Source organism: Cornus florida, unplaced genomic scaffold (assembly GCF_030987335.1).
Source record: "Cornus florida cultivar Cherokee Brave unplaced genomic scaffold, ASM3098733v1 CherokeeBrave_3.0.0_Hap2_Chr04, whole genome shotgun sequence".
Lineage (NCBI taxonomy): Eukaryota > Viridiplantae > Streptophyta > Magnoliopsida > Cornales > Cornaceae > Cornus > Cornus florida.
The window spans coordinates 71129273-71142423 of record NW_026775574.1 but is presented as its reverse complement, the minus strand read 5'-3'; positions in this window follow the sequence as shown (position 1 = coordinate 71142423).

The window sequence follows — 13151 nt, the reverse complement described above, 5'->3', positions numbered from 1 at the left end:
CAATAAATTTTTTTTTTTTTAAATAAAACAAAAAAAAAAAAGAAAATAAAACACTCGTTATAGATTAAGATTAATACAAAGACTCCATACAAATTTAATTAATTTGACTGTTAATTAATTTACTGGTTTTTTTTTTTCTAGTGATAAAATAGATTGAATTCATTGTATATATTTTGTCCAATTTTTTGATTGAATTGAACTACAAGTAATTGTTCGATACACTTATACTTAAATTATCTCTCTTTTCCCGCATCCTATTTTGTTTTTCTATAATTCTTCTAACTTGTTATTATATATTTTATTTTGTAATCGTAACTCATTTTTATTGTTTTATATATTTTATTGCTTAGACTTAATTAATATTATTTATATTAATATACTAAAAAATATATATATTTATGGCCTTAGCCCTCAATATGTATTGAACCGTGACTAGGTTTGCTAACTAGGTTTTGAAGAGCAAATTGAGTCATGACTCAGAAGCAATTGATCAACAGTTTAAATAAAATAAATAAAATATTAATTAATTTACCGTTGGGATAGTGTGTGTGTATATATATATATATATATATCATTCAATTATTTGACAACAACATTAGATCTACCAAACCGCATGTTTATTTATTAAACACGTACAAAGACTAATATCTATATATATAAATCTATGGTTTGAGAATTGAAAGTGAAACCGCATGTCTATTTATTAAACAACACGTACAAAGACTAATATATATATATATATATATATATATATATATATATATATATATATATGGTTTGAGAATTGAAAGTGATGCTCCTTGGTATGGTCATGTTTCCTAATGAAATATAGACTTTTTCAAGCAGTTGATATATTTTTCATTACATGATGGTTCATATATTATATCCAACAACCCCCACCGTCGGGGTAGATATATGCATTTTCATGTGACCATAGTTCTTGAATGTACAAGGTCAATGAAAAGAATTATATATATATATATATATATATATAAAATTTTCAATTAGCTGATTTTTTAAGTGATGATTCTTTGTGCTTGGCTTATGCTCAGATTGATAGAGTTTGGCTGAGTAAATTAAGTTTACCTTACGTTTAAATAATAATAATAATTGAAACAAGATTTGAATCGAAGATTTTGATCATAAGAGAATATTTTTCATATACAAGGCTGCAATCGTTGTTAATATCTTATTCTCGATCCTGTTAATAAAAGAATCCTCTCTTTGCACAGCTGTGCATTTTAAATTGAGAAAGCAACAAATTAAAATTTGAAACAACTTAATGCAATAGTAGTCATGCAACAAATTACATGAATACGCAACGGCTTTGCTTCAAAAATGCTACACTTCTACATATAGGTGTTGCATTCTCAATATAACCGCTTCGTTTCCTCAATGTAATGGTATTATATTTCCGATATAAATATATAACAAAATATCAAATAACATTTTGTACAAAAGAAGATCCGTGTTCATGTAACGAGGACATGGATTTAATTGATGGTCTTTACAAATTCTCCTCACACGTACTATTGTTTTTTATGCATCTAGAGATAAGGATTTTGAGCATAGCTTCCTTTACAAATTTTAAAACAAGTAAATTATTGGCTTTGTCCTATCACTGATATTGAGCAATTTTTGGATATCAAATGGACTTTGAGTAGATTGAGAGCAAGGTTAGAACTTCATTCTATTATTTTTAGTTTTTGAGAATAAAATTTTGTTTAGAAAACTTTAGAATCTATTTCTTTTTCATGTTTGGGCTTGATAATCCATAACCAGAGCCTCATTAGGCCCAAATATTTTAAGATATCCCAAATTCGTAATAAAACCAACAATCCAGTCTGATACCTATTGTGTTAATTTTAACCCAGTAAGTCTTTGGGTTGGTCCAGCAAGTATGCTCAAAGTCATATGGATTGGAGTTCGGCCCGTTTTGTAGAAGGAAATGGATTAGATAGAATCAAACTGCTGATTAATAGCCATATTTCACCATACCAAACTCTATTATTATATTTGAGGTGTGTGAGTTTCCGAAAGGATGGTGAGGGTTCAAGTCCCCAATGTATGAGTTCTTCATCTCCCTTCCATGTGTCCTGTTCCGTGTCTTGTATATTTACATTGTCTATGCAACAATTTACATCACTTATGCAACAACTTTATATCGCTTATGCAATAACTACGTCACATCGTTATTTTATAGTGTTGCATTTCCTCGTGTATTTGTTGCACTATAATGTAGTATGTTACACTAACAATACAACATCAAGCACGGGATCCACTCCACAGAATGGGATTCGAATTCCAAACTGAATCACACGAGGATTTTAGATTTCATGTTTCAATTGAAGAAAGTGGATGGACAAAAAGAATAACGTTTAATGCCTCTGCTTCCCTTTTCTCCTTCCAAATAACTGAAGTTGTCACCATTTCCTTTCCTTCACACAATCAAATCAAAGGAAGGAAGAAAGAATATCTTCCTTTCCTTTTTCCATTTTCTTATTACTTCCATTTATTTTTCTTTCCCTCCAACCAAATAGATATAGAAGAGCCAAATGGACGCTAAAATTGAGAGGAGTCAATCCATGTTTATAAGGAGCTTGACATGGGTAAAAGAAAGTTAAAATAGACCACCAAAAGGCAATGTAGCCCAATGGGGTTATCTCTCCACCACTACTCTCAATCTGAGTTTGCTACGGAGTTCCGGACAAAACACCTCTAAGATACAACAAAAGATGGAAAATTTCTCGAACAGTTCCCTCGTTTATAATTTTGACTGTAGAGAGAGAGAGAGGAGAGTAGAGAACCGTGTTGAACTAATGAATCTGGAAACAAATCATTGGTTGTAAGGTACTAATATCTATTTGAGGACATGCTATACAGGTTGTATGATCATTCAACTAAAATTAGCTAGTGGATCAATGGCAAAGTTACGAAGAATTCAAGTATTTTTTGATGTTGGTATTTATATTTGAGCCCATATTATGTTTGAGATGGCTGATATTTGTTTGGAATAATTCATAACATATCAGATATTTTTAGTCAAAATGCATATCACCAAATTAATGATATTGTGTGTTTTGATATTATACGGGAGGGACTAAAGCAAATTTTTGAATTTCCTAAAACAAATTTCGTTACCAAACATAGTTCCAATTTATATCTAAATACAACAAAACGATTGTTTTGATATTAACCAAAAATATAACACATAAAAAACATTGCATGCCAAACGGACCTTAATTAGAAGCTCAAATCTAAAACTTAGTAGGAAGCTCATTTGATTGGTCCCTTGTGCACTTAGAAATTGATAGAGAATGAAATTGAACCTAGGCTCAAGTGAACTTAGAAAGATTTAAATATCAAGTTTAGGCCAAATCAATCAACCACTTAATGAGCACCAATCGACTCATGTTGTCTAGAAAGCTTTTGAATGGGAAGCTCAATTAATCAATCGACTTGCACTGTCATATCAGTCGACTTAAACATTTCAAAAAGTTTTGGCCATTACTTGTGTATATGGATCAACGTCTAACCAAACCAGTCGACTGCTTTCAATGAATTTCAAATTCTTTGTCCTTTTACGCATTTAAGGCCACAAGGGTTATATTTTTTATTGGGACTTAAATATAGCACTGTACCAATTTTTATGAGAATGAGAAATCATTGGAACATATTATTGATCATCATTCATTAATAGTCATAAATTCATCTTAAATTGAGCTTTCAACTTGATTATTTAATCTTAACTCTAAATTTGTGAACTTACTTACACTTGGACACATGTATTTTTGAAGAGAGATCATTATTGTAGATACTCAAATTTCATTTATTGTGAGTAATTAAGGCTTGTTGACAATTGAAAAGTAAGTGAAAGGAATTTTACTTGGCAAAAAAAAGCTTGAGATAGTTTGTAAAAGTTTGCTCTTCAACAGCAAGAAGAGCATATAAAAGTTTGTTCTTAACCTGTAAGAAGAGTCTAAATACTGAATTTGAAGAATTCTCAAGAGAACACCGTAGGGCGAGAACGTAGGCGGGAGTGCCGAAGCAAAATTTGTATTTTCTCTATCTCTTAAACTCCAATATATTATTGTTCATGTATACTTGCACTTGAATTATATTTACAATTTTTTGTTTGTACAGGATAGCAATAATCAAAAAAAAAAAAAAAAAAACTTTCATTATTTGCCATTAGATCTAATTCACCCTTCCCTTGGGTTAATATTTGGGTTACATACAATTTTCAAAAGTCATGTGAAAAGTTGTAATATTTTGAAAAGTTGTTATAATGCTAAGACTCAAATCATTTACATTCATATAAGAGAGCACAAATTGATAGCAATGTATTAAGTCAAGCACTTAAAATTTGATACCATTGCTAAATTGCAACAGGGTTCATGATGTGAAATATTATAATCAACATTGTAGCCTTTTGTTGAATCAAGGACACTCGACCTTTTTCATCACCCACGAGGAAACAAATTTAAATTAATGACAGATATATTAATTAATTGAGATCCTAATATAAAATGCTGCTAATTTCCAAGGAAAAACAAAACTTACATTCAACAAAAAAAAGTTCAAAAAATATTAAACAATTTGGTCATTGATTGAACCTAATTTCTTTTATTAACTAATGAATTACAAAAGAAAACACTAATGTGTGATAGTCATGGCAATGTCAAGATATCGTTATTAATTAATTGGGTATGGAGTAGAATACACATTGTAAGCTTTTTGTTGGGTTCATTTTCAATTTTTGTGGGACTGACCTACTTTGAAATTAGTAATGGAAGGTTCATTTTTGCATCATTATCAAACAAGATGACATATGTAATTTAGAAAAGAACATTATTTATTCAATTATACCAAAGTCCTATTGGTTCCTTTGTCCTCTTTTTCTTGATGAGGTTTGATTGGGTTTTTACAATTATTTCATTCGTTTGGAGTATGATGTAATTGAACAACGAGCCTTGTAGCCAAAACCAAGGGAGGTGATTTGGCTTATAAGCACAAAACTAAGGGAGGTAAAGAGTTAAAAGCCTTCCCTAGTTGTTTATATTTCAATATTATTTAATTAAGAGTGTTTATATGCAATTTGGATATTATATGAAAGAATAAATTATTATTTAAGATGATATTTTAAATGAGAGACTTCACTTTTGACTCAACAACACTCAACACTTAAAATTCTCAATTTACAACTAGTATTTAAAAAACTTCTACACTTCAAATTTTGTTAATAAAATTTTTCGTCCTTAATTTTTCAATTTATCAAACGGCACCATAAATCTACGGTCATGAACACGTGTGTGCCAAATTAAGTTTGGTAAGAAGTCTACATAATAAAACCAAACACAACGTTCTATTCCAAACAATGACGATCCGAGGAATTTTTTTTGAGCAGGGATGTGGTTGAGGAATAAAAAACATTTGAAGATAATTTTTTAAAATAAAATAATAAATATAAAATTTTAATTTTAATTTTTTGTGGCTTATCTCACTCAGATTCTTTGATCTTTTAACCATGTATGTGCTTTCTAGATGACCATGGATGAGGGATGGAAAGAAACAAGAAAGTCGATTTACTTTACTTTCTTTTGGATTTAAAACATAAGAATATATATAGTGGGTATTTTTAAAAATTGAGTGGGAATATCAAAGTATTTGAAAGAAAATCATCGGTAGAGAGTGAAAAATAGATTATTATCTTTTGGATCCAAAAAATTAGTGGGGGCAAGAATGTGAAGTGTGGTATTTTTATCAATTGAAAGGGGAGATTTTTAAAAATTTTACAAATTAAGAGGGGATATTTTCAAAATTTTAACAAAAAATATAAGTAATAATGCAAATAGGATAAAATCCAGTGGGGGCATCCGCCCCATGCCCCCACTGGTCCTTAACTAGGTTTGTGCCTGATTCCAAACACAATATTCTTATGTTTCATTTGGGAGAAAAGAATGAAGGAAGATGAGTGAAGGGAAAACAGGAAGGAAGAAACAAATTTCCTCCGTTTAGTAGAAAGGATACAAGGAGAGAAGAGAAAATATGATGGATGATCGAGTCATCCTTCTTCCTTCACGTTACTTCGAATCCTTTTGTCACTAGACACTCTGAACCAGTTCCAAGAGTAGCTACCGATTCATGAGGCTGCTGCAGATTAGGTAATTAGTTTCCTATTTTATCTAAACTTCATACTTGGTATAGATTTCTTTCCAAAAGACCTATGCACGAAATTTACTTCTTTTCTATGAATATTTAGGTTTTTGAATGTCTACATAAACCTTGTTTTATATCTAGGTTGATACGGCTTTTGTATTAAAACTTCTGATTCTTTAAAAGCCTATTTGAAAGATATTATGCAGAAAATCAAATCTGATTATTTTGTTTTTATTTCTTGAACACACACATAAACACGAGTGATTTTAGGGTGTTGTTCAATTCCTGATCGTGTTTAAAGTCTATTGAATATTGCATCTAAAACGATCAGAAGAACAGATTATTTATTCTACATCAAATTCAGATCTTGAAGAAAATGGGTGAAGTGATCACACTTTGAAAAGGTTAAAGTATTTGAGGAGTGTTGTTTAATCTACTAGCAAAGATCAAGTGTAATCCTGGAGTCAAGAGCTGTTGGATGGGACTTCGTAAAGCCAGAGGATTGTCAGCAATTGGTTTTTGGTAGAACAATAGGTGTGAGCTCGATTCAAAGTCCATTGTACTTCGTTTCAAACATAGTGGATTGTTTTACTCTGGACTGCATAGTCTACAAGGTTTTTCCCACAACAATTAGTCTATTCTACCAATTGGGTTTCCTCGCTAAAAAACCTAGTGTCATATCTCAAACTTTATTTACTTTACTTGTTTTTATTTTGCATGTTATTGTTTAATTATTTGCCAAATTAAGTAAAGGTAATTAAAATAGAAAAACACTGATTTAATCTTTTCTATAAGAAAAACTTAAAACTTTCCATAGTATCTTCCGCTGCACAAACTCACACATCTTATAGACGTACTCTCTTACTAAACCGTTGCCATCATATTTGGTTAACATAAACTTTGTCATATAATAGTACTGTAGTTGTTTCTAGGTGCCTTTGAAATTTTCTTTGATTAGATCAAAAACCTCATTGGCAGTATCAAATACTAGAACACCACCCCAAATAATCGTACTCCCTTATTAAACCATTGCCATCATATCTGGTTGACATAAACTGTGACAGGTAATAGTATTGTAGTTACTTCTAGGTGCCTTTGAAATTTTTTTGATTAGATCAAGAACCTCATTGGCATTATGAAATACTAGAACACCACCCCAAATAATCTAACCAATAGAAGCATAAATTAACTTGATGGCAATAGTATTACCTTTAGTCCACTTAAATTGCAACAATTTTTCTACCTAAGAAGACTCTGCAATGGGCATATAAGGTTTATCCTTACACAACATAAACTCACAGTCCAAGAACCCAATTTAATATCTAAATTTGTCTTTTAGGCAATAATTTGAACTATTCAACGGTTCAATCCCTATCAGTTAAATTGCAGAAGCGTTTGTAACCTCAATACATGTTATATTAAGTAACACCACATAAACGACATATAAAACAATATGTGATATGTATACAGATAATCACTTTAATTCGTGCTTGGGGTTTAAAGCAGAATATCTTGGAGTTTTTTACTATGTGCAAAAACCTTCCACCCTACGGGAATAGATAAAATGTCATCTAAAATTCACATTTTGGCAAAATTTGAGATGCCACTTTATCCCCCAATTAAACATGCAATGAAAACACACATATACCTAATTGATTATGCTTGAATTATTGCTAAACACTTCGACTACCTTTTGTCAATAAGGTTATCCACTTCTAATCTAAGCACTCTTAGTTATTCTATTCATTTATCCCACACTAAGACACTGATCACCTTTTGGTAGAACTAATGCTCCAATGTAGGTAAGTGCACTGTGAGACTTCAATAATACCAATGTCTTAAAATTTCAATAATAATAACCTCGATGAGCGTGTCACCTTTTGACAGACATTACTCACTTTAGCTATCACTTTACCAGTCCTCCTAAACCCTAAAGAAGGACCTAAACTGCAAAAATTTCATTTTGTTTAGATTCATTTTATTTATTTAGTGCACACAAACCAAACCCAAAATTTTTGAAATACTTTATTTCACTGTAACATAAATGGCTTTAATATAAATACAGTAAAGCCTCCTCATATACATCAAGAAACTACAATGAACAATATAATAACATGCACATAAACCAAGATTTAAAAATCTCAATTCTTTCTATACTTTAATTACAATTTAAAATAATTGATTCTTTAAATCAATTACTGCTCGCTTATGGTACGCAAGGTTTTTCTCAGATTGAAGGTCACTTGAACATGTAATAAAAGTCAAGAACAATTTATGTTCTTTAACATTTATTTGTTATTGTGCATGCTTTAGTTCATAGATTGAATATTATATTAACAATATATTAATTAAATATTCAATCAAACTTCAGACTTGAAGTCTCCTCAATCAGGTGGTTCACCTATATATACAATTATGTATATAATATACTGGCCAAAGCAATCACTTCTTAAATTTTTAATCATACAAGGAATTTGAGTATACAAACTCATCCTTTTGGTCTATATTCGATTCTAAAGGTTCACTAAAAAATTCTCCAAAATCAACAAAGGACCAATGTCAAATAATAAAATATTAATTTATGTAGTCAAAACAACTGTATACATGTACAATTGCACATACACATAGGTGTATAATGCTTTGCATAATGATATTCAGAGCGCGATACATCTGGAAAAGAATTCAACATTTCAATCAAGAAATAAACACATAGGACTTCGTTATCAAATCATCAAATCGTTGTTGTAAAATGGGGTGTTAACACTTGAGAAGATACTTGGCACCGAGAATCCGGCCAACATGTTGGTCAAGATAGTGACTGTGGAAAAGTGTGCAGCTTCAAACAATCTTCTACCTCGAATTCAGAGATGAATGCACCGACATGTATCAAAAGTTGATGAAGTGGATTTGCTCGTGTTCCAGCCTCAAATTAGGAGATTGTTGATGTTGTGTAGGCTCACGGATTTCATTCTGGAGAAATGGAACCGGTTCCATTTGAGTTAGAACCTATTGTACTTATGTTGTGGAGCCTAAGTTGCATTCTGGAAAAGTGGAACCGATTGCACTTGAGAAAAATAGTCACAACGTGATTCCAAGAAATAGAACTGGTTGCCCTTGAAGTAGATACAGTTCGATGTTGCTATCATATGCGAAAATTAGTCTCCTTATCTATTTTAAACTCTCCAAAGGCTAAAACTTATAGTGCAGATTTTACTACTATATATATATTCAATTTTGTACCAATCCTAGAGTGTGAGAATAAGTGAGAGACTATTGTGCCTACACAAGAGAGAGAGATTAAGAGAATTTTTTTTATTATAATCCTTCATCTCTTTCATACTAAAATTGTTCGGTGTGCTCTATGGATGTAACCCTAGTTTTGAGTAAATAATGTATATCTTGTGTTCTTGTGTGATTGTCTATTTTTCTTCATGATTGCTTTGTTTTTGTTTTACTCCTCGGACATTGTTGTTTAGAATTTCCACCATAACAAATTTTATCCCGGCTCAGGATGAATATTGGCATTAGTGTTTAACTTAAGTCAAACGATAAGTGATGCTTCAAGTGAGGGACAAGTGAGTCAAGTACCTGCCCTTGGGAGGAGAACAACAGCTCAAAAAGGCTATTAATACCCCGTATTTGATTGATCTAAAATTAAGTTTTTTGCCAAGTAACTTTAAGTAGTGTGGTTGAATTCCATAAACTAAACTGAATTGACATTGTAATAATAATAATAATAATAAAAAAAGGATGTCCATTGAAGTATTGGTTCTCTTAAAACAAATGCAAGCTAGGAAAAAAATGGCGCAAAACCTGTATTTGGGTGCATATTGATGTTAATTAAGGAGAGTGATGAACTCAAAAAAATTTAGTTAAAAATTTAAGAATCAAAAGTGTTGATTAAATATTCTATCTTAAGGAAATGATACTATAGGAAAAAATTGACAAAATAAAAGAGGCATTCCTCCATATGTACATGTATAAGCAGTGGGATAAATCCTCGATCAGAAAAACATACAAAAATAGAGCTTTGTGTACAACAAATTTTCTTACCAATAACATTTTTTCGGAAGTTAAAAGAATGTGATGTAAATGGAAGCAATAAATTTGTTCACAAGGAACGAGTTACTTTGAATTCACAAAGTATGGTGTGTTGAATCCACAAAACAAGAGATATATTCATAAAGAATTCTGAAATATTATTGATAAAAAAATTATATTTTGTTCTTACAATACCTGAATATTTATAATAGATAAAACCTAACACTAGAAGGAAACTAAAATCTAATCCTACAAGGAGACTAATCCAAGAAATAAGCATAAAAATAAATTCTCTCTAAAAAACATCCAAAAAAGTAGAATAAGAAACCTAATTAAAAAAATATACTAAATCTAAAATTTTAGAGCAATCCGAGTTCGTTAAGGTCTTGAACAAAAATCCAGAAATAATTAGCAAGCCTTATATACGATGATAAAACGCGATTTTGGAGCCCTAAACGAATGTTTTCAACCAACACTAACATGAGCCTCAAAGTGTCGTTTCCACCCAAAAATCATTATTGGTTTGTCGAAAACGGACTTGTTCAACTGTTCAAAATTTCGTCCTACATCAATCCCCTCTACTTTAAAAAAAACTTGTCCTCGAGTTTGGCTGTAAATAACATGAAGTCTCACCTACCAAAAAATCATATTGTTCAGTGCAATGAGAACCTCCAAAGCACGACACCAAAGTATTTTCATTGGCACCTTCCGAAATAAATAATTCTTCAGTTACAATCTGCTCAAATAATGATACAAGCCTGAATTCTTTCATACCATCTTGGATATCTGATTTGGAAAAATTATTAACCTGCTGATCATCAATTAATTCTTGCTGCTCAATTTCAACATTGAACTCCTTGTCACCATTTTCTTCTTTTGTTGTGCTGAAGCTCTTTTCTGCATCTACCAGCTCGTGCAAAGGAATTAATGTTTTCACATTTCTGACTTCATCTTTTTCAACTACAATAGGTGAAGCAACATAATTTTTCTCTCTATCAACCTCAATAATATCAGTCATTGCCTCAACAAAATTATTATTATCCTTGGTGTCACTATCTTTTTTGTGAATCTTCTTTGTAGACTTTTTTATTGACGGACTCTCTTTCCAAAATTTCTTAATATTTTTGATGTGATCCTTCCCTCCTTCGATAAAACTGTATTTGTTTCCACCAAGTTGAAGCCCAACCTTTAAGTTGTAAGTCAACAAGCGGAACTTGCTTATTTTCAGGTATATCAAAAAATTCAAAAAATTCTTCAACTTCTTCAATCCAGTCCAAGACATTTTCAATAATAAAACTTCTATTGAAAGTAAGTAGATCAAGTTTTACCTGAAATTCACGATTTTTGCGTTTACCTCAATCACTGAATATAAACTCCTCATCATCGGAAGAATCATCGAAATAATCCGCATAGGCTGGAGGTGTAACGACTCGAACCCAAGGTCTTCTAAGGGCATTAAAGTCCTATCCAATATCACTGCATAATTTATATACGTCATCCCAAGACTCATAGTACATCATATCTCTAGCATCACAGAAGACTCACAAATGCAAGTGGATAAGGCTACATCGGCCGTCACTTCCTTTCCAAGACCTAAAAAATATAAAAATATAATGGGGTGAGCACAACCACTCAGTAGGAGGTGTCTAAGATACATCTCTTAATGACCCCGTGAATCTACACAAAGTATAGAATAAAGATATACGGGATCATGCCATAGAGAAAACACGATAACCACAACAACAACAATAATGCAGGTCATCCAACCATATGAATACAATACATGCTAATGTAATGCAATTATATGCCAATGTTGTTTCCCATTTCCGAAACATTTCCGTTTCACTATTCCAAATAGTTAATGCAACCCGACCCATTGCAACTTCATGGGGTCACGAGAGAAGGATTGTCTAGCTATCCCCGACCACATGGTAACTCCAAGGCATTGTTTCGGACCTAGGTAGCTCAACCACACTAGGCTCTCTCCCTAGTTCCCTCTGGGCCACATTAACGTCGTGAACCACTAGGCAACTCCTAGGTGCCAGAATTTTCCTAAACCATTTCAAAATATTTTCCCAAAACCAATTTCTTTGTTTTTGAAAATAACTTTTCCCTTTCTTTCCCAATGAAATGCATGAATGCTTCATGCTTTTTCATGCCAAATCAATAACAAAATTTCATACTTGTTTCTAATTCTCAACGACATACATATATAACATGCTTAAGATAGTTAATTCAATAACACCATGTAAAGTAAGTTCGATCCTTAAGACAATTTAAACACATAAAGTATACTACAACATAGAATTAACATGCTTGTTCACATCATCTCAATTAAACATATATTTTCAGCCAAATAGTCAAATAAATCACATTAACACATAAAGCCATCAATACCATAGGCAAGATAATAAAACAAGCATACTTAGAATCAAATTAAAGAGAGAAAATTCACCAAAATCAAAGAAGATATGCATTAGAACACCCCTACCACAATTAGAAGAGCAAATCCACTAAAACCCCCAAATACGAAAATCACCAAAGTGGTTCAAACGGACTTTGTTTCAATCAATACAAAGCCCTCGTTGTGCCCGTCGACTTTGCCTTTAGTGGTAAAGTCAAATTATTAATGATATAATGTAGATCTATGCTTGAATTTGTAAAAAAATAATAATAAAAAAAAAAGAGCATTGCAAGAGATAAACAAAAAAGCTAAAGCCAGGTAATGACTTTTGAGTCATTATAATAAATCATTATAATGGTGGGTCCCACTAGATATAAAATATCTCCTTTATTATTATTATTATTATTATTATTATTATATACACACTAATCACTTTACCACCACATAAATAATCATACAACCAAGTAAATATGCAAAAAAAAAATTAATGTATTAAATGTAATAAACTCGTAACATAGTCCCCGTACCCAACAATATCGGTGCCCGG